Source organism: Balaenoptera physalus (genome assembly GCF_965194825.1).
Source record: "Balaenoptera physalus genome assembly, chromosome: 1".
NCBI lineage: Eukaryota > Metazoa > Chordata > Mammalia > Artiodactyla > Balaenopteridae > Balaenoptera > Balaenoptera physalus.
Window position 1 is genome coordinate 46,857,643 of NC_138882.1, and position 24,516 is coordinate 46,882,158.

General features: G+C 44.3%; 2 long non-coding RNA genes across 2 annotated transcripts in view; one reads left to right on the forward strand and one right to left on the reverse strand.

Annotated features, from left to right (window-relative positions):
* LOC309666499 overlaps positions 1-11,449 on the forward strand; it is a 28,120-nt gene extending 16,671 nt beyond the window's left edge. Inside the window, exon 2 of the long non-coding RNA XR_014267126.1 lies at positions 1,754-11,449. This is a non-coding gene — a long non-coding RNA (uncharacterized lncRNA). The remainder of the gene's footprint in view (positions 1-1,753) is intronic.
* Positions 1-11,956, reverse strand: part of LOC309666517 — a 48,991-nt gene extending 37,035 nt beyond the window's left edge. The window contains exon 1 of the long non-coding RNA XR_014267130.1: positions 8,144-11,956. This is a non-coding gene — a long non-coding RNA (uncharacterized lncRNA). The remainder of the gene's footprint in view (positions 1-8,143) is intronic.
* Between the last annotated feature and the right edge of the window lie 12,560 nt (positions 11,957-24,516).

The following is a 24,516-nucleotide window of genomic DNA, read 5'->3' on the forward strand; positions in this document are numbered from 1 at the left end:
CGGACACTCTAAAACTCTTAGAGGAAAACATAGGAAGAACACTCTTTGACATAAATCACAGCAAGATATTTTTTGATCCACCTCCTAGAGTAATGGAAATAAAAACACAAATAAACAAATGGGACCTAATGAAACTTCAAAGCTTTTGCACAGCAAAGGAAACCATAAACAAGAGGAAAAGACAACCCTCAGAATGGGAGAAAATATTTGCAAACGAATCAACGGACAAAGGATTAATCTCTAAAATATATAAACAGCTTATGCAGCTCAATATTAAAGAAACAAACAACCCAATCCAAAAATGGGCAGAAGACCTAAATAGACATTTCTCCAAAGAAGACATACAGATGGCCAAGAAGCACATGAAAAGATGCTCAACATCGCTAATTATTAGAGAAATGCAAATCAAAACTACAATGAGGTATCACCTCACACCAGTTAGAATGGGCATCATCAGAAAATCTACAAACAACAAATGCTGGAGAGGGTGTGGAGAAAAGGGAACCCTCTTGTACTGTTGGTGGGAACGTAAATTGATACAGCCACTATGGAGAACAGTATGGAGGTTCCTTAAAAAACTAGAAATAGAATTACCATATGATCCAGCAATCCCACTACTGGGCATATACCCAGAGAAAACCATAATTCAAAAAGACATATGCACCCCAATGTTCATTGCAGCACTATTTACAACTGCCAGGTCATGGAAGCAACCTAAATGCCCAGTGACAGACGAATGGATAAAGAAGTTGTGGTACATATATACAACGGAATATTACTCAGCCATAAAAAGGAACGAAATTGAGTCATTTGTTGAGACGTGGATGGATCTAGAGACTGTCATACAGAGTGAAGTAAGTCAGAAAGAGAAAAACAAATATCGTATATTAACGCATTTATGTGGAACCTAGAAAAATGGTACAGATGAGCCGATTTGCAGGCCAGAAGTTGAGACACAGATGTAGAGAACAAACATATGGACACCAAGGGGGGACTACCACGTTGGGGTGGGGATGGTGGTGTGCTGAATTGGGTGATTGGGATTGACATGTATACACTGATGTGTATGAAATTGACTAATAAGAACCTGCAGTATAAAAAAACAAACAAACAAACAAAAAGGAAATATACCAAAATATTAATAATGATTATCTCTGGAGTGATACAATTAGGGATGAGTCTTTCTTCACATTCTTTGCTGAGGTTCTAAATTATTCACAGGAATGTATGATTTTAGCTTTCAGTTTCTCTTTTGGATGCAGAGACACTCTGAATTGGGTTAATCTTAATCAATTCAGTAAACAGTCTCCTCATTGGTCCACGCATAGCCATTGTTTATTCATTTGTTTATTACAGTGTAGTAAGTACTCATACACCCAATGCTAAATATAAAAGCTAGGACTAAAATAAAAATTTGCATCTAGGCATGAATCTTCTCCTATCCCACTCACTACTTTTCTTTACTCAAAATAACCACTTTCCCAAATCTCATAATTCCCTTCTTTTCCTTTTAATAAAGTTGTATATGGATACATGCTTTTGTAAAGCTATATAAACTATATATTTTTTTATCTTGGTTGTTTCAACTTTTTTAAGAGCATAGTATGTTATATATTATCTTCTAGGACTTTGTTCACTTAATATTGCTGAAATTCATCTGTATTGATGCGTATATCACTGGAGATCATTTATTTTGATTACTATGTAATATTCTATTGTGCAACTATATTACTGTTTTTTTTCTGTATTTTAGGTTATTTCCAGACTTTTCCTGTTATGAACAGTACTATGGATATTCTTGTACATGTCTTCCCAGTGTCCCTGTATACCAATTTGGATATAAACCTGGGAGTGGAAATGCTTGTCATAGGGTATGTGAAACTTCAAACTGTTTTTCCCAAGTGGTCGCATCAGTCCCACCAGCAGTGTATGAGATCCTATGAATCTGTATCCTTACCAGCATTTGGTATTGCCAGATGTATTGCTTTTATATTCAGGAAAAGAAGGTTTCTAAAACAAACTAAGAACAAAAACAAAACTGCCTTGCCCTCCCTTCCCCCAAACTCCAGGAAAGATTCGGGGCACAGGAGGTGGTATATAAAACTATTCCTCCACCAACAGCTTTTCACCTTTTTCTAGCTCTAGAAACCCTCTTCTAGCAGTGAGTTGGAAACAGTGTGGGGGTGTGAGAAGTAGGAAAACTGCAGAATTTTGTGTCATGAGGACTCTTTCCAGCAGATGGTGAAATTATTCTGAATAATTAGAATTAGTATTCTAATTAAAATTAGAAACCTCTTATTCTCTCTCTGTCTCTTTCTTTTTGTCTCTGTCTTTCCACCTTTTCCTCTTTCTCTCCTGAAATACAAACACTGGACCAGATATATCATTTTTATTCTCTGCAGTATGTTCCTAAAATACTCACCTTGCAATCCTCTGCAAATATCAGAGAACTGACCTGCTATCTAGTGTTTTCTTTTTTCTTGGCTACAGAGTAAGAACCTGCCAGTTACACTAAGTGGGGTGAGGGGTTCCCTGAACAAGCATTGCTGAGAATGAGAAATTCAGAACCATAAGAATTGGAAAACCTATTCCAACAGCAGCACTCTGCTTGCCTCTCCTTTCAAAACTGAGTCCTAGTTTCTATCACTTTGCAGTAGCCTGTGACATGATACAGAACAGCAGATGGACACGAGAATCTGTGATTTTGCCCATTGATTCTGAGAAAGGTAGGCAGCCCACTTTTAAATATACAGAAGAACAACCAGGATAAGCTTGAGGGCTAAACTGATTCTCAACCTGGAATTATCATTCAGCCTAGAGGGCAGACCGCAGAGGCAGAGCTCCCCAGCAATTTCACAAGGTAAATCAGCCTGCCTCAGGACAGTGGTTTTCCAACTAGGTTTAGCAGGGTCCTCTCAGAGCTCTGGAGAAAGGAGGAGAGTCAGGGAGGCAGTTAGAAACCCACTTTGAGATAGAAATAGAGTAGCTTCAAAAAGTCTTTAACATATTTGGGCAAAATCAATTTTCTTATGAAAAAAAAATTTTTTTTTTGGCCATGCAGCTTACAGGATCTTAGTTCCCTGACTGAGATCAAACCTGTGCCCCCTGCAGTGGAAGCACAGAGTCCTAACCACTGGATTGCCAGGAAATTCCCAATAGTCCTCTATTTTAAAGAAAGTTTAGAGACCATCGACAATGCTTAGATCTTAAGGTCTAAGAGTAACAGAGGTATAGATCTGAAACACACTTTGGAACAGCAGAGTTATATGAGATGAAGTTAGATGTGGATTCTATGTTGCAGAAGGCAGGTCCATGTGATTTCAAAACCAGCCAAGTGGGAAATAAGGCTTGACTCTTCTGATAAAAATTAAGGAGCTGAACATAAGACTCTTAATTCAACATGAGTAAAATTATTAGGGGGAAGGAATCTGTGCCACTTTTGGTCACCATTGTCTTGTGTGCCTAGCACAGTGCCTGGTACATAATGGGTGTTGAAAGACTTGAGAAAGGAAGAAAGAAAAAGGATGGAGGGAGGCATATCACGTGGGCAGGACCAAGAGTCTTTTTATAAAATAATTAAGATATTTCCAAAAAATACACACACACACACACACACACACACACACACACACACACAGGAGAATCTCAAGTTTTTCACCAGGGAGTACAATGAAGAAAAATTCAGAATACTAATTAGCAAACATTTACCTCATCTACGGAAAAATTCTAACATACCTGTCACACATTTCATTTTAAACAGCAATGGTTCCTTCCAGTAGAAATTGGTTGTGAAATTGTTACTGAGTCCAAGCTCATACTGCTCACCACATGACAGGCCAATAAATCGCAAGATACATTGTTGGGGCAAGGAATAGTGACTTTATTCAGAAAGCCAGCAGACCGAGAAGATGGTGGACTTGTGTTCCAAAGAACCATCTTGCCTGAGCTAGAATTCAGGCTTCTTTTGTACTAAAAGGGGAGGAAGTAAAGCCAAACATTTCCTGGTTCCAGTCAGCCTCTGGAGGGGAAGTTTAATTTCTCTCTTCCTGCAGTCATTCACAGGAGGGCCTTGTCAGGATGCTTCATGGGAGCTAAATGATGGTATTTTAGCTTAATGCTCATTACTGGGGAGGCAGGGTTCCCAGAGATGGGCCATTATGTATAATTTAAGCTTATAGGCAACATCCATTTAGTGATTAACTTGTAATAGAACACAAAGATTCTTCTCTATTACAATTCCCTACTGTCAATGTCCATTCTACAATCTTGTGGGGAAAGGGACAAGACTGCTCTGACTACTTCCTGCTGAATGGGGGTGATAAATATTCTTTAGAATCTTTAAGTCAGTAGTAAAATCCTCTTTCCTTTTTTATCTACAACTATTTAAACCTGATGAAACCCCTTAGCATGTTGTTTTCTATTTTGTAATTGAACTTGGAGTTTTGGTTCCAGCTCCCAATACATATACTAAATTCCTGTGCTATTTATTTGGACAAAATTAAACAAATAGGTTGACCCTTCTCCAGTTATAATGAAATTACCATCTACTTTAGTTGGATAGGCAGACCTGTTGGAGGCAACTTCATGAACAGAGGTTAACATAGTGCCCAAACTTTTAACATAATGGGCAATTGCTATGCCTTTTAGAGCATTTATAGATTCACCAGGGCAGACACCTGGAATGGCCTACCATATGATATTTCAAAGGGGCTTAATTTAAGCCTGCTTCTGGGAGCCGCTGATCCATAGCAGGGTAACTGGCAAGGCCCTATCCCAAGAAAATTAGTTTCTTGAGATTATTTTAATAGTGTTCCTTTTTAACAATGTTCCTTTTTAATGTACGATTCTTTTTCTTGGTTTTTCCTGTTGATTGTGGTCTCCAGGCTGAATGCAGTTTCAATGCCTTAATCCAAATCAGGGGATAATTTCCTTAAGGAGGGCTTTAACCACTTCAAGACTTTCTGTCCAGGTGGAATATGTTTCCACTCATCCTGAAAAAGATAAACACTAGCAGATTATCTAAAATTTCCTGCAGCTCGAGGCATTTGAGTAAAGTCTATTTTCCAGTCCCTGGTAGGGCAGGTGCTCCTGTGTTGAATCCCCATCTGGGGAGGTCTGACAGTAGTCATTGTGTTATTTTTAGCACAAGTCATGGTCTTCTGCAAGCACCTTTCATTATTTTCTTTAAATAAACCCCTGGAGGTTACTCTGGATGATTATTGGTCTGCATCAATTGTGATGTTATGTACAATGGCCACTTGATTGTTTTGCTTAGTAGGTCTTGCTTAGTAGGTCTAAACTCACACTGAAGCAGAGTTTGAGGTTCATCTCAGAATTCTTGTTGAGCCAAGTGATTTTTTTCTGGTGCGAATGAAACATCTGCAGATACATCAGCAATACTTGTGACCAGAGCTGAACAACCTGTCCAAGGGCACCAATGGACACATCAGTGATGGAATCCCCATTTAAATCTCCATAGCCATCCAGGGATCTCCAAAAGTACTGAATATGGCTTCTAAAGGCTGCATTGGATCCCAGGATTTTCTGGGAATACCTCATGTGAATGGTGCCCTCATGACCACTGTAGATGTACACAGCTCCAGAGTTCTGATTTTCCAAAGGTGAACCAACGATCACATCATTAAAGCCATCCATGTTGATGTCTGAAAGAGCTGCAATGGCTGAACCAAACTGAGCATTTTCAACACCCTCGAGGTCTTCCACAAATTGGTGCCAATTCAAAACACCCATTGTGATAGTAAACAGGTAGATTCTTCCTTTCTCTTTCTTTAGGTCATTCATGTGCATAGGCACATCTATCAAGAGCACATCTGTAATGGTGTCTCTATCCACATCGACTGAACACAGCACACTACCAAAATAGCCAATCTGGTCACCTCTGTGAGACTGAGTAACTGACACTGTCATTCTCATGAACACTGTGTAGTACTATCTGGCTAGCATAATTCACCCGAGGAGCACCAGTAAGAAAGTGGACACTCTTTCCAGTAGAAATTGAAGCCACAGAGTAACCTAAATACGAGCGCCATCTGTAGGCTTAAAGCATGTTCTGGTGGGACTCTGATGTCAAGCTGTTCTGGTGAAAAACTTCAGGGTGAGGTCTATCAGACGTTCATCAGCTCCTTCCTCACTGTCAGTTTCACCTGGGGCTCCTGTGGGGAATTAGGTGCCTCAAGTCCAAGGGAGCCCCTGGGCCTCTTCATTTATCAGAGTGATACTCTCTTTCTACCATATGAGAGGCTCTCAACTTTTATTGTTTTTCTTCTTATGTTTTAGTCTAGGCAATCTGTTTTCCAATGTTCTTCCTCCTTATGGCAGCACATTGTTCCTTCCCCAATGGTGACTTCTCTCTCGGGGTTACTCACCTTCCGGGAATCCAATGCCGCTGCCCAAAAAGTGGCATTTCGCTTTGCATCTTCCTTCTGTCGCTGTTCCCTGTTGAACACTTTAAAAGCAACATCTACCCATTGAGAAGGATTCATTCCAAGTGCATCATCTAATCTTTGCAACTTTCTCCTGTTATCTGAGGCACTTTGCCCAAAAAGGTCAAGTTTACCATTCTAATATTTTCAGGGGTCTCAGGATCTGCATTAGTATACTGTCTGTAGGCCTGATAAATCTTTTCTAAAAATTCAGAAGGGTCTTCGTTTTTTTGCTGAATTTCTTGAATTTTGTTCAAACTCTTTTGCTTTGGTTCCCCTTTTCAAAGCCCTGCCAAGATGCACAAATAAGCAGTGCCCTAATAATGGTGTTCCTCCCTTACTGGGGTCCCAGTTTGGTTCAGCTATGGGTACTGCCAAATGAGCTTCAAGTGTAGAAGATCCTCCTGTAAGGAGGGTTGCGATATTCCCAATTAAACAAGTCTGAGAAACCCAGGCGGCTGGTCATTTGCATTTAGGCTCCCATGAGATAAAGACATAAAGGAAATTGCCCTGCCCCAGACTGGCTCCTGGCCCAAATTGGGTGCCTTGTCAGGACTTAGATGGCAATACCAGACCAAATCCCTGTAACCAGGAACTAACACAGGATTTTCTAATTGGTCCCTATAGCGAGGGGCAGTCCTGAGCCCCAGTGTCAGGAACTGGGGCTAGATATGAATGGAAGGTGGGGGAAGGAGTGGATATATCAGAGCGGCTAAGACAGCTAGCCCAGGTGGAGGAATTAAGGTTTGAAGCAACATATCCTCACTTTCATTCCCTTCCTTTTCTTATTTTCCCTGAAGTAGTAGCACAAATGCTTGCATATAAAGGACTTCGTCATTCTTCCCCACTTCTTCAGAAAATAGCTATAGAGTCATTCAAAAACCACTGTAAAACCATAAATAGCAATTGATCATCTCTAACCATTAAAAAGGATGCCCTTTTGCCTTGGCATCAACCAACCAGGCTGAATTCTGGGCTAGGGCTTTTGGTGATTTTAGGAACCAAGTAGAACTTTTCTCTTCTCCCAGGGAATGTCCCATAGACAGGTTTTTTCTTTTTTGTTCCTTTCCCCCATTTGGCATCAGTAAAAGTTTTAAATATCACAAAACTGATTTGGCTGTAAATGGAGAAACAGTACCAAACAAACTGAAATGAACAACCCAAAGAACAAAACAGAAAATCCTAAATAAACCCTCAAGTTTGGTCTTGGGGTTTTACGTATACCACCGACACAGGAGACTGCAAACGATATAATTAACACAGCAAGGGTAGCAGTACATGGTGCACAGGGTCCCAAGATAATCCTGCCTAAACCCCTTTGGAGGTCCTGACAGGTACTGTGGCTACACATTGTTACAATAAAATAGCACCTACAATAAAATAGTACCTTCTCACTCATGGATTCATGGCTGTAATCAGATCACTTATGCAAAATGTGCCTCAGAGAACTTTTTAGGGATAGTTGAAATATTCCCCATTTTTTAAGAGACAGGAAAACAAGACAAAACGCAAACAGCACACACAAATGCTAGCATCCAAAGAAATGAACTGGTTCACAAATCAGGTAAAAGTCCAACAACCCTTCCCTCTTTCCAACAGGGTACCCCACTCAAATACAAAACAAACTTGCTTATTCTGGAGCAAAAGCCCCAAACAGAGAGAAAATAAAGTTTCCAGCTGCACACACCGGAGCGACTTACCCTACTGCATGGAGCCTGTTGGTTCTTAAACGCTGATTCCTTGATCCAACTGCCAAGCTCTGGGGCAGCGGGTGCTGCTTTGGGGAACTTGGAAGGGCAGGTCTTCAGGACAAGTGGTCCTGGCAGCTGCTAGAACCTTACCCCAAAATTCCCCAACTGGGGCCAGCTGCCCACCAAAAATTGTTACTGAGCCCAAGCTTGTACTGCTCACCACACAACATGCCAAAAAAATCGAGAGACAAGTTGTTAGGGCAAGGAATTGCGACTTTATTCGGAAAGCCGGCAGACCGAGAAGATGGTGGGCTTGTACCCCATAGAACCACCTTACCTGAGTTAGAATTCAGGCTTCTTTTATACTAAAAGGGGAGGGAGTAAAGCCAAACATTTCCTGGTTCCGGTCAGCCTCCAGAGGGGATGTGTTCATTTCCTCCTGCCTGCAGTCATTCACAGGTGGGCCTGGTCAGGATGTTTCAGGTGAGCTAAATGATGGTATTTTAGCTTAATGCTCATTACCTGGGAGGCAGGGTTCCCAGAGATAGGCCATTATGTATAATTTAAGCTTACAGGCAACACCCCTTTAGTGATTAACTTGTAATAGAATACAAAGATTCTTTCCTACTACAAAATGAAACTCTAGGAAATTGAATGAGCTCACCTGCTATCTGGAGTTGTAAATAGATACATTATGTTTTTAAAGAACATATGCCAAAAATGATTTGGGCAGCAATTGTTGCTAAGCCGTTCTACCAGAAGGTAGAGAGGTAGAAGCTGCACAATTGGTTCCTGATCACCAGTGCAAAAGAGAGAACTCTCTTCTCTGTTCTCAACAGCAGGTGGGAATGCAGGCATTCTTTGCCAGGATCAAAAAGGGGCCATAAATCAGCACATATTTTTAACAAAGGGCATGAAACATAACATCGCTCGATCTGGCACCACTCCTTGACTGAAAAAAGAAAACTGTGTGTGTTTTCCAGAAACAATACTTAACTGACTCCAACTCTGAAGGTGGTGTAAAATGCTGGTTCATTATAAGAAACAGTTATCAGGCTTCTATTTTGAATATAAGCAGCTAAATCCAAAAACTGATTTCAAGCTACAGAATGAAAGGTTGAGAAAAGTTCAACCTGGGGACAACAGACCATCTTACCTACTGTTCATGAGAGATTCCTGAACAAGTGGATCAAGAAGATATCAGTTCTCCATGGGCCTGGAATCAGGCCAAGCAGCCCTGGGAATTTCAAGCTGACCCTCACCAGGAAGGAAACAAGCACAGCATTTGGGTAACATGTTTAGCAAACTGATAGGGCACTAATTCAAAGGGAATAAACTCCATTCACTGTACTGTCCAGTAGGTTCAGATTGGTAAGCAGGTTGCCTGGGACCCTACCTGTCAGAGCAGACCACAAACAGTCTCAGGTGGAAAGTCTTTATTCGAAGATTACTTTTTTTTTTTTGAGTCTTTAAAATAAACTAAACTCTATGAGAAGACATGACCAAAATCCAACCAGAGAGAAGCCTGTGATCTACGAATTTTAAGACATTTGCACTGAGGTCAAAGGGCTGAAAGAAGAAAGGTGTCTGTCTCGATTTGAGCTTCCGTGTTTACACTTGGCCAGTTCATGCCTGGTTGATTAGGTCCCAAGATCTTACCCCATTCGTGGTTGTAACTGCCAAATCCTGGGCCTCCCACAAAGATTCAAGTTTCTTGGAGGCCATAATAAGTTTACATAAGATTTGAAGCTGATAAATCCTGAAGTGACCTCTTCTAAATTCTCTTAATCCATGATCTCAACAGTTTACCTAAAGTTTTTGTTATTGTTATTTCCTTTGTGTTGACAAACCATGAACACGTGGGGACCACTTGCATCTCCCCAAACACGAAACACTCTGCACCTAATTATGAGTCCCTAGTCTGTACCAGGTGCTTTTCTAGGTCCCAGGCAAACAGCAATGAACAAAGTGAGGTTCCAACCCCCATGGAGCTTCCCTTCGTATTTCAGTCAACAATTCACTATGGAGACCAGAGAGAAGCAGAACATCTCTTGAGGGACCAGAAATAGATTAAAAACACCAGAGATGATGTTTAAATGACCTTCATTCAGCAAAAAGTCACCCAGAAGATTAGATCTTTCTCTAAAGACTTTCAGAAAGAAAGTCTCCTTCTGCATCCTGCCCTTCTTAACTACTCAATCTACTAGTTCAATGGTAGGCACCAATAGGCCCCAGTACAGCTTGACAAGGGCAAAGTGGAGGAGGACGTTGTCTATCTGACCCCAAATCTTCATCTTAAGATAGATAAGTAGAGATGGATTCATGATAATATAATGCTGAGAGCACCTGTGTGATAAAAATTTCCCTCAGAGAGTGCTCATTTTCAGATTCTCTTTATTAACAGATTATCTACAGAGGAGGGATTTTAGCTGCAGAAGTTGCAAATATGAGCAAGACATTCCCCAGGGAGAGTGTTAGATGCGACTCACAAACACCAGGCCTTGTGGACGGGCAAGTCATGAAAAACCTGAACCAGAGCAGCAGCCCCCGGGAGAAGCAGGAGATAAAGCAGCAAGAGGCTGTGCTCGGAGAAACGTTTCCAGCTAGAGTTAGTGGCTAACCATGCAAGTAGGGTAGAGAGATCTGATAAGCTAAAACTGGGAAAGTATTTTTTGGGCTTTGGCCAGGAGAAGTTCATTCATGACACAGGAAACATAGTTTCAGCCAAGAGGTGGAGGAAAGGCCTGGATGCCATGGGTGGAGGAGGGAACTGACAATGAGGCAGTCAGGGAGTGGGAGTAGACGCCATGAAGCATGACTGCACTCACCTCCTAACTGGCTTCCTTGCCTCTCCTCCAACCTGCACACCATTTGCTCCTAGAGCGCTCACACTCAGGCCCACAATCCTTCGACGGTGCCATTATCACCTGCGCGCTAAATGTCAGAATTCTTAGCACAGACATCCCATCCTGGCATAAACGTGGCTTACAGTTGTTTGCATAACTGCCAGTCTTTGCCACTGGGTTATTCCCTCACAGGCTTTGTTCCTAAAGGACTGTACCATTTCTTATTTGGCATTTTATGTCACCCTACCTCTACCCATTATGAAACGGCACTCAACTCACGTGGTTGAATGAATGGAAAAATAAGTGAGAGATGGAATGAATGAATGAATGAATGATACCAGCACTGTCTTTGTAAGAATATGTCTCTGAGTCCCAATATGGAAGGTGAAGATAATCTTTGTGAAATGATTACCTTGCTTTTGTAAAATGTCTCAATGAGCTGGAAATAAAAATCTCTCTATAAATCCAACATCCCGTTGTTGCTTCATCATTGTCAAAGCGTTTTATTTTGGTGGTTTGAGTTACCATGATGTTTCTTTATAACTAGACAAGTTCAACGGACATGAAGATCTCCGACTGGAATAGGATTCTCTTGGCGATATGACAAGTGTGTCTGGAAGCACTACCGTTTAGCATGACACCAAGACCCAGCACATGCCCAGTTCTGTCAAACCTCCAAGTCATGCATGTGGAATCAGAGGAATCACCAGGATGATAATTGACTTTACTCTGTGACTCCCCTGTTGGCACATTTATTTTAGCTCTTCTGGCAGAGCTGGAGACTTGCTCTACTATTTTTTTTTTAAACAAATTTTTTTAAAAAATTTATTCATTGATTTTTGGCTGTGTTGGGTCTTTGTTACTGCGTGCGAGTTTTCTCTAGTTGAGGCGAGCGGGGGCTACTCTTCATTGTGGTGCACAGGCTTCTCACTGCGGTGGCTTCTCTTGTCACGGAGCACGGGCTCTAGGCACGTGGGCTTCAGTACTTGTAGCACGAGGGTTCAGTAGTTGTGACTCGTGGGCTCTAGGCACGCGGGCATCAGTAGTTGTGGCACATGGGCTCAGTAGTTGTGGCGCACGGGCTTAGTTGGTCCGCGGCATGTGGAATCTTCCTGGACCAGGGCTTGAACCCATTTCCCCTGCATTGGCAGGTGGACTCTTATCCACTGCACCACCAGGGACGTCCCACTCTACTATTCACTATGACGTTGTTTTCTAACTAGGTGTCTTGACACAGCAGGCATTCCAGTACGAACATTTCTTTTGTTTCTTTAATGTGGCAGCAAGCTGTCTGACTTTTAGCTGCCTGATCTTTCAGAAATATTACCTGCCATGTAAAATGAGATATCACACGTAAGGCACCTAGCCCAGTGTGTGACACCTGAGGGTTCTCTGAGAATGTTCATTACTTCTTCCTGTTTATCTTTGTCTTCTGACTTCTGGTGCTTTAGTTACCCTCGGAGATAAAATATTACCTTGGTAAGGCTTACGTTTTTCTTCATCCCGGGAGAGAGTCCAGTAAATCTATAAACAGAGACTACATGGATTCTGTAAATGAAATGGCCACAATTTATTGAGTGCTTTCTATGTGCCAAGTGTTCCCACATTGGATTGCTTTTCATCTTCACAGTAACACTGTGAGGTAGACATTTTTATCCTCCCTGCTTTTTCGAGAAAGGAACCTTGGCTGAGAAGCCAAGTAGCTGAGGTTACAGGGCGGGCGAGCAAGGGAGGTGGGACGAGAGCCCACACCTGCTTCCCTCACACAGTCCTCGACCTCAACCATCGCACACACTGCCCTCCACCTGCACCGTCTCAGTGGCCAGCGCAGTCTCGGGGACCCCACAGGACACAGAGATGGAGAAGCCATAGCCCTGCTCTAAAGGCATTCTTCCCGGCTGAACAGAAATGTGACTGCCCCCAGGTGTGAGTGCCAACAGCCCCGGGCCCGGAGAGATCCCCTTCCCACCCCGTTCCTCTGGGCGGCCCCCTTGGAGCCCCATCTGGAATGTGGAGGAAGAACTTCCTGGGGCGAGTGCACAGCTGGACCCCCTCCCTGCAAGCCCCCCTCCAACCCCACCCCGACCTCAGCCCAGAGGAGAGGACAGCAGGTGCTCCCGCGCCCTCGGTGTCCTGGGAGCCCATTGTCTGGTTTTGCTTAGCGTGGCCTGCTTCCCTTCTAGCCCTGGGCATGTGGGCAGAGTACAAGCTAATTGGCAGGGCTGCTCCGAAGACTAAAGAGCATGGGAGCTGCCTGCGCGCTAGCGGGAGGGCGTGTTCCCAGCCAGCGCTCTGACATTCTCTGGTGCGAGGCCACCTGCCTGAGGAAGGTGTAACAGGGAAAGGGTAAACACGGAAATTCAGGTCCTGACAGCTTGGCAGAGATTCCCCCAGAGGAAAGGACGCAGCTGAAATCCAGCTGCTCAAGATGCTTGGTCAGCAAGGAGGAGACTTGACCTGGAGAGAGAAAGGAGTTCCTATAGGGACAGAGAGAGCTGGTCCTGTCCTCCATCCACCTGGCAGACAGAAGGATCCTGAGCCCCCAGGTTCCTGGGAGACCACAGGGCTGAAGAGAAGGTCGATCCCAGCCACCAGCTCCCAACTCCCAGCTCCCCAGCCACCAGCTCCCAACTCCCAGTCCCCAGCCCCCAGCCCCCAGCTCCCCAGCTCCCCAGCTCCCCAGCCCCCCAGCTCCCCTGCTTCCCAACCCCCAGCTCCCCAGCTCCCCAGCTCCCCAGCCCCCAGCCCCCAGCTCCCCAGCCCCCAGCCCCCAGCCCCCAGCTCCCCAGCTCCCCAGCCCCCAGCCCCCAGCCCCCAGCTCCCCAGCTCCCCAGCTCCCCAGCATCCCAGCTCCCCAGCTTCCCAGCCTCCAGCTCCCCAGCATCCCAGCTCCCCAGCATCCGAGCTCCCCAACTCCCCAGCATCCCAGCTCCCCAGCATCCCAGCCGCCAGCTCCCCAGCACCCAGCTCCCCAGCATCCCAGCTCCCCAGCTCCCCAGCTCCCAGCCCCCAGCCCCCAGCTCCCCAGCTCCCCAGCTCCCCAGCATCCCAGCCGCCAGCTCCCCAGCACCCAGCTCCCCAGCATCCCAGCTCCCCAGCTTCCCAGCCTCCAGCTCCCCAGCATCCCAGCTCCCCAGCATCCGAGCTCCCCAGCTCCCCAGCATCCGAGCTCCCCAGCTCCCCAGCATCTCAGCTCCCCAGCATCCCAGCCGCCAGCTCCCCAGCATCTCAGCTCCCCAGCTTCCCAGCCTCCAGCTCCCCAGCATCCCAGCTCCCCAGCATCCCAGCTCCCCAGCATCCCAGCTCCCCAGCTTCCCAGCCCCCAGCTCCCCAGCCCACAGCTCCCCAGCATCCCAGCTCCCCAGCTCCCCAGCTCCCCAGCATCCCAGCTTCCCAGGTCCCCAGCTCCCCAGCCCCCAGCTTCCCAACCCCCAGCTCTCCAGCCCCCAGCTCCCCAGCCCCCCAGCTTCCCAACCCCCAGCTCTCCAGCCCCCAGCTCCCCAGCCCCCCAGCTTCCCAATCCCCAGTTCCCCAGCCCCCCAGCTCCCCAGCCCCCCAGCTTCCCAACCCCCAGCTCCCCAGCCCCCCAACCCCCAGCCCCCCAGCCCCCCAACCCCCAGCCCCCCAGCTCCCCAGACCCCAGCTCCCCAGCCCCCCAGCCCCCCAGACCCCCAGCTCGCCAGCCCCCAGCTCCCCAGCTCCCAGCTCCCCAGCTCCCTAGTTCCCCAGCTTCCCACCCCCAGACCCCAGCCCCAGGTCCCCGGCAAACACCTTACCTCACATAGACAAAAACAGGGCCTGGTGATGGTTGGGGTTGCTATGCTGGAAGCAAGGCAAAGTTCCCTGACCTGGATGAAAAAAAACAAAACCCTCACAGAGAAGAGGAGTCCTGCTGGAGAAAAGAAGTTTTGCAGAGTGGAGACTGTGGACTTTGTAGCCAGATATATCCATGTTCCAACCTCAGTGCTGCGACAGCCTGTAGCTAACCTAGCTAACCATCGTGCTAAGGGCTTTGAACAATATGTCATTTAATTCTCACAACAACCTTTTAAGGGAAATTATCTTTTAATCTTTATTTTATGAGAAACGGAAGCTTAGTTCAACATCTTGCCCATGGAGACATACCCGAGAGTACCAGTGCCGGGCCTAGAAATTGACGCTGCCTGGTGGAAGGCCATGCTCTTGACCATTAGGCCTCCCATACAAAGATGCTTTCTGTGGCAACATGATATTTGAGACAACACCTGTCCTCATGGAGAATGAGTTTCTTAGTTTCATCATTTCTAACAGGGGATTAACCATATTCATCTTTCAGGGTTTTTGTGAAAATTAGAGATAATATAAAAAGGCACATGGGAGAGTTCCTTGAGGGTTAAGGCCTAGAGAGAGTCCCTGATACCTCCCTGGGCAGAGAACTACAGAGCCCATGCTCATTGGTGCTATTTCTTTTAAATTAAGTCTCTTGCAAAAACATTACCTTAAATCAGAATGGAAAGATTTTCAAGTCAGAAGAGAACGATTGTCTCAATTCATTTCATTTTTATATTGTCCAAATTAAAATCATACGTATTATATTTTTCTCATTAAAATTGTGATGCATGTTGATGCATTAATTATGGAAAATACAGAAACTGTAAAAAAGAAAATAAGAAAAATCTTTACTTCCCACTGTTCAGAGATGACTACTGTTAAGACATTTTTTCTTTTTTCTTTATTTCTGGTATTTCATTTATATATATATATATATATATATATATATATATATATATATATATATATATATTTTTTTTTTTTTACAGAATTGGTATCATATTGCATGCTACTGTACTATATCCCACATTTAAAATGCAATGTATCATGAACACTACCATGACACCAAATAATTCTTAAAATATATGAGAATGAATAGTTGCTTTCCAATTTTCTTTACAAAGCGGCTCATTACTTTTGTAATGGAAAAACATTATGCTTAAAAGAACTCCTTGTGTTAAAAAATATATTTCTGCGAGGGGTGTGTTGCTTTACCCAACAGGTGTAGTGTCCTATGTTCACTTCTCACTCAGGCCAAGTGGAGGGTGATATTCTCCCAGCAGTAACCATGACATGTGAAGTGGAGCTAGGGATAGTTGATTTTGTGAGGATTAAATGAGATCAGGTATGCAATGTCCCCAGGAGAGTGTGGGCCATGGTGAGTGCTCAGTAATGATAGAATTGTGTCAGTCAATGACAATGCAAGGAGAACAAGGTGGGCATTCACTGGGGTGCCCTGGAGAATTGGAGCGCAGCCCTGCCAGTGATGTGCTGGAGCCAGCTCTTATATGCTCTCAAAAGCCAATTGTTAAATACTCAGGAAATTTGCAGGCTGGTGGTAAAGGTTATAAAACCACTGGTTGCTTGAAATCTGTCATGAGGGGAGTATTTACACCACAGAAATCGGAAATCAGCAAAAGCTACAAATCAGGGTTATTTGTTTGTTTCTTCCCTTATGTATGTATTTTAGCAGCACACCACTGGTAGGGAAAACACAAAGACAAGCTTTGCTGCTTCTCAAAGTGGTGGAGCCCTGAAGAAAATACTTCTGAGGGCTCGTGTAGCATTAGTCGATTTTGCAAAAATGGAAAGGGATTAACATGAGCTGAGATCCTGGTCTGATTTTTCTTGCTTTAACTGGAAGGAGGAATAGGGAAGCATAAGCAATGGGGAACCAAAAGGGCAAACCAGAAGAGTTTTGTTTATGCTCCTAAAACAGAAATAACTGGATTAGAGGATTAAAGTGCAGGAGATGGGGACACTTGTCAACCGGAGTGACAAGGACCTATTAGTGTAAGTGAATACGAAGCTCACAGCTGGAGAGAAATCCTTGCCCAAGGAGAAGGCTGTGGGAAGGAGATGAAGAATGGATGCACACAGCAAGCTCTCTTCCAACATGTCACAAGGATCAGAGGCATAGGGTCTGTGTGCTGGAAGGATTCACAGATCACTGGCTCACCTCTAACCTCCTAGGAGGAGACAGGGGCTGGGAATTGAGCTAATCACCAATTGCCAATGATTTAATCAATTGTGCATAAGTAATACAACCTCCATAAAAATCCTAAACAATGGGATCCAGGGGAATTCCCTGGCGGTCCAGTGGTTAAGCCTTGGCTTTCACTGCTGGGGCCCGGGTTCAATCCGTGGTCGGGGAACTAAGATCCCACAAGCCGTGTGACACGGCCAAAGAAAATGGGGTTCAGAGAGCTTCTGGGTTGGAGAAGCACCCATATGCCAGGAGGGGGATACACCCCAAACTCTGTAGGGTCAGAAGAAGCTCCTGTGTTCTGGACCCTTCCAGACCTTGCCCTATGTATCTCTTCATCTGGATGTTCATTTGTATCCTTTATAATAGCCTTGTAATAAACTGGTAATAGTAAGTAAACTGTTCCCCTGAGTTCTGAGAGCCATTTATTACCGGCAAATTTTTCAAACCTGAGGAGGAAGGGGTCATGGGAACCCGTGATTTGTAGCCAAGTCAGATAGAAGTGCGGGTAACCTGGGGACCTACTAGTTGTGACTAGCATTTGAAGCAGGGGTATGGGGGGAGGCTGGTGGGACTGAGCCCTTGACCTCTGGGGTCTGCACTCACTCCAGGAAGTTAGTGTCAGAATTGAATTAAATTGGAGGATACCTTGTTGGTCTCCACAGAGAACTGGAGCATTGCTTGGTGTGGAAAACCACCACATTTGGCATCAGAAATGTTATGTGTAGAAACAGATCCTCAAGCATGAATGCTGTTTTTATCATTTGTGTGTGTGTATGTATATATATGTGTTATATATATGTATATAATATAATACAATAAAGCTAGTTTCATTTGGGAAGGGAAATCCCAACAAAAGCTCACATTGAGTGCTTACTGTGCAAGAAAAAATTCTGAAAGAAAAGTCAGAAGGTGCTGAGAAGTGATGGCTCTTATCCCGTAAATAACTACGTGAATTTGAGCAAATCATTTCATGTCTCTGGGCTCCAATTCCTCACATAAAATGGAGTTTTCCGCAAATGATCTCTGAGGTTCCTTTCTGTTCCAGAATTCGATGTATTGTTAGCTGTGAGAAAGTCAGCATGAGGTACAGAGGGGGGACATAGGCTGTAGAATCAGACAGCACTGGGTTCAATACCAAGGCTGTTGTTACCGCACATCTTTGGGCTAAAGAGTTAAACTCTCAAAAACTGAGGTTCCTCGTTTGAAAAATGGGAAAATAAAAATTATATTATAAAATCATAAGAATTGACTGGAAAATAAACATAAAGGACTAAGCATACATACCAGCATTCTTTTTTGAATCTAATGCGAATTAAGAGACAAGTTACTTTAATAAGCAAATTAAAATAATGGACTCCATATTATTTTCAAAGCTCTGCTTTGTCATCTTAAGGTGAAACAGTTTAAAAATAGGATATGAAATTCAGTGGGGGAAAATCAGCAAGTGATGAAACAGCAGAATATCCTTGCATTTTTTTTCAGAGAATTCATTTCTAAACAGTTTACCAGTGGAACTTTTCTGTTTTGGAGAGATTTGTCCAAGTTCACAAAAACAGGCACTGCTGAATGAAACCTTCCTGGGTTTCAGCAATATTGAGAGGTTACATTTTCTCCCCCGTGCTAATGCATCACATTTTTCAGAAAATTGAAAGAAAAAAAAGTTATGAGCAGAATTTCATCAACCAGAACATTTTAGAAATGCAGAACCTGGGCTTTTGATTTTACACCATAAATCAAATAAAATGCAGGAAACCATTTTTTCCCAATCCTGATGCCATCATTTTGTACCTGCAGGGCCACATCTTGCCCTGGGAGGAGAGCTATTTCATTTCTTAACAATTGTAACGTTTTCTCTGAGGAATTCCAGTTGCTGCTGAGAACCAGCCCGTCTGAGAATATCCTTCAATGTTAAGTCAGTGATTCAATCAGAATCTGAAATAGTCTCACAGAAAAAAATCAGTTAGAAAGTTGCATCATGCAGACTCAATACTGGACCTTCAACTTCATTGTATCATTAAAGAAACAATTCTTTAAAAAACTAAACACATTGCACAAATAGGTTTGAATTGGCCAAGAGTCATGTTTTGAGTAAAGACCAAGAAGGAAAATAAACAAACAAGGTGGAAGAATTTGGGATGTGATTTTTTTTTTTCATGGCATAAATTTATACTATTTATTATGTGCAGAAGACGGGAAAGTGTTGTCTGGGCCAGGATGACTCTCACCAGGTACCAGCACGAGGTGTGAAAAAGCAACATTCCTTCTACCCGGGAAGAGAGCTGTTCTGAATGCAGCAGGACAATTTTTTCCCGCTGAAGAACTGTGTCTTAGGACTGTCTGTATTGAATTTGCTGTAGTGGAATTTGGTTCTCTGCAATGAATTTCTTCTCTATCAGTGTCTTCTTTGTCTTGTACTCTGTTTTTAATTTGACCACCAGCATTTGGCATTGAATGAAAAGCCCCAAACTCACTCAACTGGAGGGTCACTGCATAGAAGAACAAATCATTGTTTGTTTTTAATTTCTTTCCTTTCCTGGCACAGATACTAAATTGAAATGATGTTGAAAGTATTGATCTGAAAAAGAAAAAGAAAGAATTCAAGGGATTTGCTCCATTTTAAAAAATATGTATCTTTACTCCGAAGTATTAAGAGCAGTCAGGGCTGTCGGAAACCAGTTTCCAGCAGGTGACTAGGTGATAAGAAATTGTTCAGCTTCAACTTCTAGTTCTGTTTTGTTCTTAATTTATAATAGTAATAGCTGATATATATCTGCCATGTCCAGTTTATAAATTGCTTTAGCATACATTAGTTACCTAATGTGATCCTCAAAGCAGCATAATGGTACAGATACCATCATTATCCCCATTTCACAGATAAGAAGACTGAGGTTCTGAGAGACTGACTTTATCCAGGTTTTTCAGTTAATGAGAGGCAGTGCTTGAAATCAAGCTTAAGTGTTCTGACTTCAAATTCCTTGTTCCTACTGTTGCCTTTTTTTTTTTTTTTTTTTTGCCTTTTAAAGACCTAAAACTATGGGATACTTGAGCTGAAAGGGAACTTAGAGATCTGCTGGGCCAGCCTTTGCCTGGTTCTACAGGATGTTAACACATTTCCACAAAACAAAATTTGGGAAATGCCAAATTAAAGGATGTTAAGTGGATTTCTTGACCACAGAATGTCCCAGAGCCTTTATTTTGCAATGGATCTTGATGCCTTTTCTGATCTTATTTGGCGATGAATTTATTTTGGGGTCCATCTACCTAAGAACCACATTGTGTCAAGGGTCTGGAAGGAGCTGTCCTCTCTTCTTTTTTACAGAAATAAATCCTCATTTGTTCTGGACTTTCTCAGAGTACGCTATATTGTCACTCATATGCCACCTCAAGTCGACTTAGAAGAAAGTAGAAGAATTGAGCTTTTAATTGTTATGCAACAGATTTACCGCTGGAAACAGGAAGTAGTAACAAAGTGGCAGATTTCTGCCCTCCTGATTCTTTTCACAAACAATTATTAGTTGTGCACCAGATTCCAGGGACTGGGGGGTGGGGGATCTGCGTGGAAAGATGAAGAGGACAGTTCCTGCCCTTAATGTATTCCCTCACCTTCTAGAACAAGGTGTAAACAAAACTAGCAAATAATGACAAACATCTGATGAAAGCTGGCACGGGATGGGAGCCAGAGAGGGCGGCATCTGGTCCTGGAGGAGATTGACGGAGGGGGTGATCTGCGCTCAAGTCCCTGCTCGTCTTCCTGGCAGGAGAAAGGCCACATCAGCCCCTTCACCTGCCCCAACCCAGGAGGGTAGTGGCTGGGTACCCAACCGGCAGAAGGTGTAGGTGCTCTCTGGGATCCATCCCAGCCCCAGGGCACCAGCGTCTGAGCTCCACAGCTTTCCTGACAGAAAGAAAAAAATAGATTGAAAACGTCTCAGCTCCACATGTCCTATTTTTAATTGATTTGCACACAGGCTCTTCAATCACGGTATTAATATTTAATTGTCCTGTCAGGTTAGATCCTTCCCCATCAGACAGTTAAAGATGGTTTTGGACAGACGAGGAAATGAGGGGGTGGAATGGCATGAAATGAGGAAAGTGAGGCATTTGCTCAGAGGGGATCGGATCTGAGGACCAAGGAGGGTCCTGAGAAGAAGTACACCTTGCTCACTTTCTCTTTGTCACTGGTCCTCCATTGCACACATCTGTAACCACCGCAGCACTTGTCCAGAAGGCCATTGGGAGCCATATAAGAGCTTAGACAACACCAAGGCCTGAGGAGAAAGTAGGGGGTTTCTTCAGTGAGTAGAAGCCAAGAGGCTGGTGCCTGGGGAAGGGTCCAGAGGATGAAGCGTTCATATGCCTTGTTTTCTAAGTTTGTGAGGAGAGATTGGTGTTTTGACTCTGGGCTCCACCTCAGGCCGGGTGGAACCGGCTTGAACGCACATTTCTTTGAGAAACGGTGTCCCTCTGGGCTGTACACCATCACAGCAGCCGAGAAAAATGGCCCGGGAACTATTTTAGGTGAACGCACTCTCAGAGGCGGTGAATAAACGTCTCAAATGTGACTCGTTCCAAGAAGCTATTAATAGGCAGGAGATGAGAGGGATGGGAGAACTGGATTTCATTCAGTTTCGGACTCTCGCTTTATTTATACCTCCTTTTTCAACACAGAAACGAGGAGGGAGAGCTTGTCTTGCCGCGTTTCCAGGGGATCAGGGAGAAAGCTGGCCACCTCCCCCTCCTTTCCCGAGTCAAAGAGGGAAAAGCAGCGCACTCACCGCGGGTCCCAGCACAGTCCTTTCTGACCATCGCCCGTGGCTTTGCTGAACACAAGTCTACCAAGTCCAGAGAGTCACAGAAAATCAAGATGAGGCGATGCCTCGATTCCTATTCATATGTGCTTCGACATCGCCGTCGCCTCTCTGTGCATCTTCTGGGCTTGAAGCAGCGGTTCTCATGGGGAAAGAACTGCTGGAAGGGGACTTCTGGAAATGCCCGAGTGTATTTGGCTGTCTTAATAGTGGCCTGGGATGATCTTACCATTTAGTGGGAAAGGGCAGAGATGCTGGACAGGCTGAAACGCTCTGGCTGGTGTCCCCAGCCAAGAACTGCCCCTGCCCTGCATGACTACTTGGGGCCCCTCTGTGTATTCTCAGCGGAGGATGTGTTTGGAATGGTCTGAGAGTAAACCTGAACTCCATTTTACTCATCAACATAAAGAGTATTTGTTTCATGTTTTAACGGCTGTGGAAAATCAAGGAAAGACAGACTTTTGTTTTGTTTGGGGCTTTACCAAGAGTTGTTCATCTTTCGGAAGAATCAGATCCCTGATGGCAATGACACTTGTGGTATTTGTTACCAAAACCACATGCCTGTGCCGGTCTGCGTCTGCAGCTGTCAGATTTCCGCACGGGAGGATCTGACTACTTCCTGCTGGCTCCTGACGCGGTCGCACCAAACCTTTACATATTGAAACACATCTGATGTTATCCTAAGCGACTTTGGTTTTATTTTGCCTTTACATTCCATTAGGGCATCATACTGATTTTTAGAATCGTATGTAGGTGGATAATATTAATTTAATTTAAGGAACATAAAGGGGATATTATAGAATATTTGTTGTGGGGGAGGCATTGGGTCTGATCCAGGTCCTAAAACAGGGGTGAGATAACTGGTTTAGATTTTAAAACAGGACAAACTCCTGAGAGAAGATTCCAGGCAAAAGGATCACCAGCCACAGGACTCTCTGAATCATGTTCTGCTCTGAGGCTCAAATGCTTCTGCAAATGTGCCTGCAAGAATCAGGCAGTTCACGGGGAAGAGTAAAGGGGCAGAAAAGCAAGAGTTCAAGGGCCATGGCAGGGGCACCAGCTCTCAGCCTCACTGGGCACCGTGGGGTCTGCGCCTGGCTGGGGCTCACGGCCTGCTGACTGTAGCCCTGCAAGATTGCAAGCATAGCGTTGCTAGATTTTCCATGCTTGCAGTGGAAGCTAGAAAGCCGGCGTGCTGGCAATTGTATTAGGTGTGGTAAGCCTCCAACAAAGAGAGCCAACAATACAACGGCTTAAGGACCAGGATATTGATTTCTTTTCAAGGTCTTGATCAAGGCAGGGCCACAGCCACGTGTGGATGTCAGCCAGGAGAAGAGGGATGAGGGCGTGGAGGAGAGCATGAGCATCATTAAGGTCCAGACCCGGAAGCGGTGCACCTCCGTTCCGCTTTTACATGCCCTCTGATCGGTGGGGAAATGTCATCTTTAGCTGGGCAACCATCGCCTGGCTGTAACACTGACCGTCTCTGCCAGAGTACTTACTCCAAGCACTGAAACCAGTCCTCTGCAGACCATGGAGCTGAACTTGGCTCAAAGACTGCCTGTCCTGCTCTGCTGGAATTCACCATTTAGTTGTAGATTTAAGTTCCACACCAGGAGAAACCATTTAGACTAGAGGAAGAAGGAGGAAGGCAGGGGGGCCAATGTGTTTAAGTTGGTGGCAGGGTGGCATGCTCAGAGCAGACACTCTTAGTGGGGACAGCTTGGAGGATGGAAGGACACAGAACGCAGGTAAGGGAGGTTTTATTCAGGTTATCTGTCTTACCTCCACCTTGCCTGACAAAGCCCTCCTAGGCCAGCTTAGATGCTCCTATTCTGTGTGCCTGGCACAGCACCAATTGTACTTATTGTTTTCCTTACCTATTTTTGTCTTCCCATCTAGACTGCAATTATATTTTGCTCACTTTTATATCCCCAGGGTCTTGCAGAGTAATTAGTATAGTAGTGCTCAACAAATCCTTGATGAACGACTGAAAAAATTCTATGAACAGTAGAAAACTAATGCATGCTTCTGAGTCAGTGCAAGGCACCATCACGGTGTTTCGTTAAGACTAATCTGGTTATCAGGTTCAGAAGGCCAGAGTCAGCAGGACAAGGAGAGACTGGGTTTCTTGGCGAAGTACTCTGTGACTGAGGGTAGAGATGTCCTGTGGGAAGGAATGGGCTTCAAAAGGCTGATGGGTTGGGGGCATCTGCATGAGGAGTGGAGAATTAGAAACTCTGCTTCTGGATGTTTCCATCCAAGTCTAGTCTAGTGATAACAGAGTTAGCTGCAGTACCAGTCACCAAGGCAAGGCCTGACTGGAGAAGACAGAGGTGAGCAGCAAACCCTTGAGGGTTCTATGTCCTATGAAATTGAATTAAAATAGAAACTCTAGGAGAGGCTTCCTGGATGAGGGAGCATTTATGATGGGCTTTGAGACGTGAGGAAAATGAAGGTTCTGAAAAAGCACGTCAGCTTCATTAATTTGCCAAGAATCTAGTGAGTCCAATAAATATTTTTATGAAAGAAAAATAAATTACGAAATGGACAGTTAGCCATGGTTTGTACTAGTCTCTTCGGAAGAATGAATGGGAGGACAACTGGGGGTTCTTCTCAAGTTGGAAAGTTTCTGTTGCTCTATCAGGTTTTGGCCACTCAAGCCCATTGAAGAAAGCTGTGATCTTTGAGGAATAAGGTTCTGCTGGA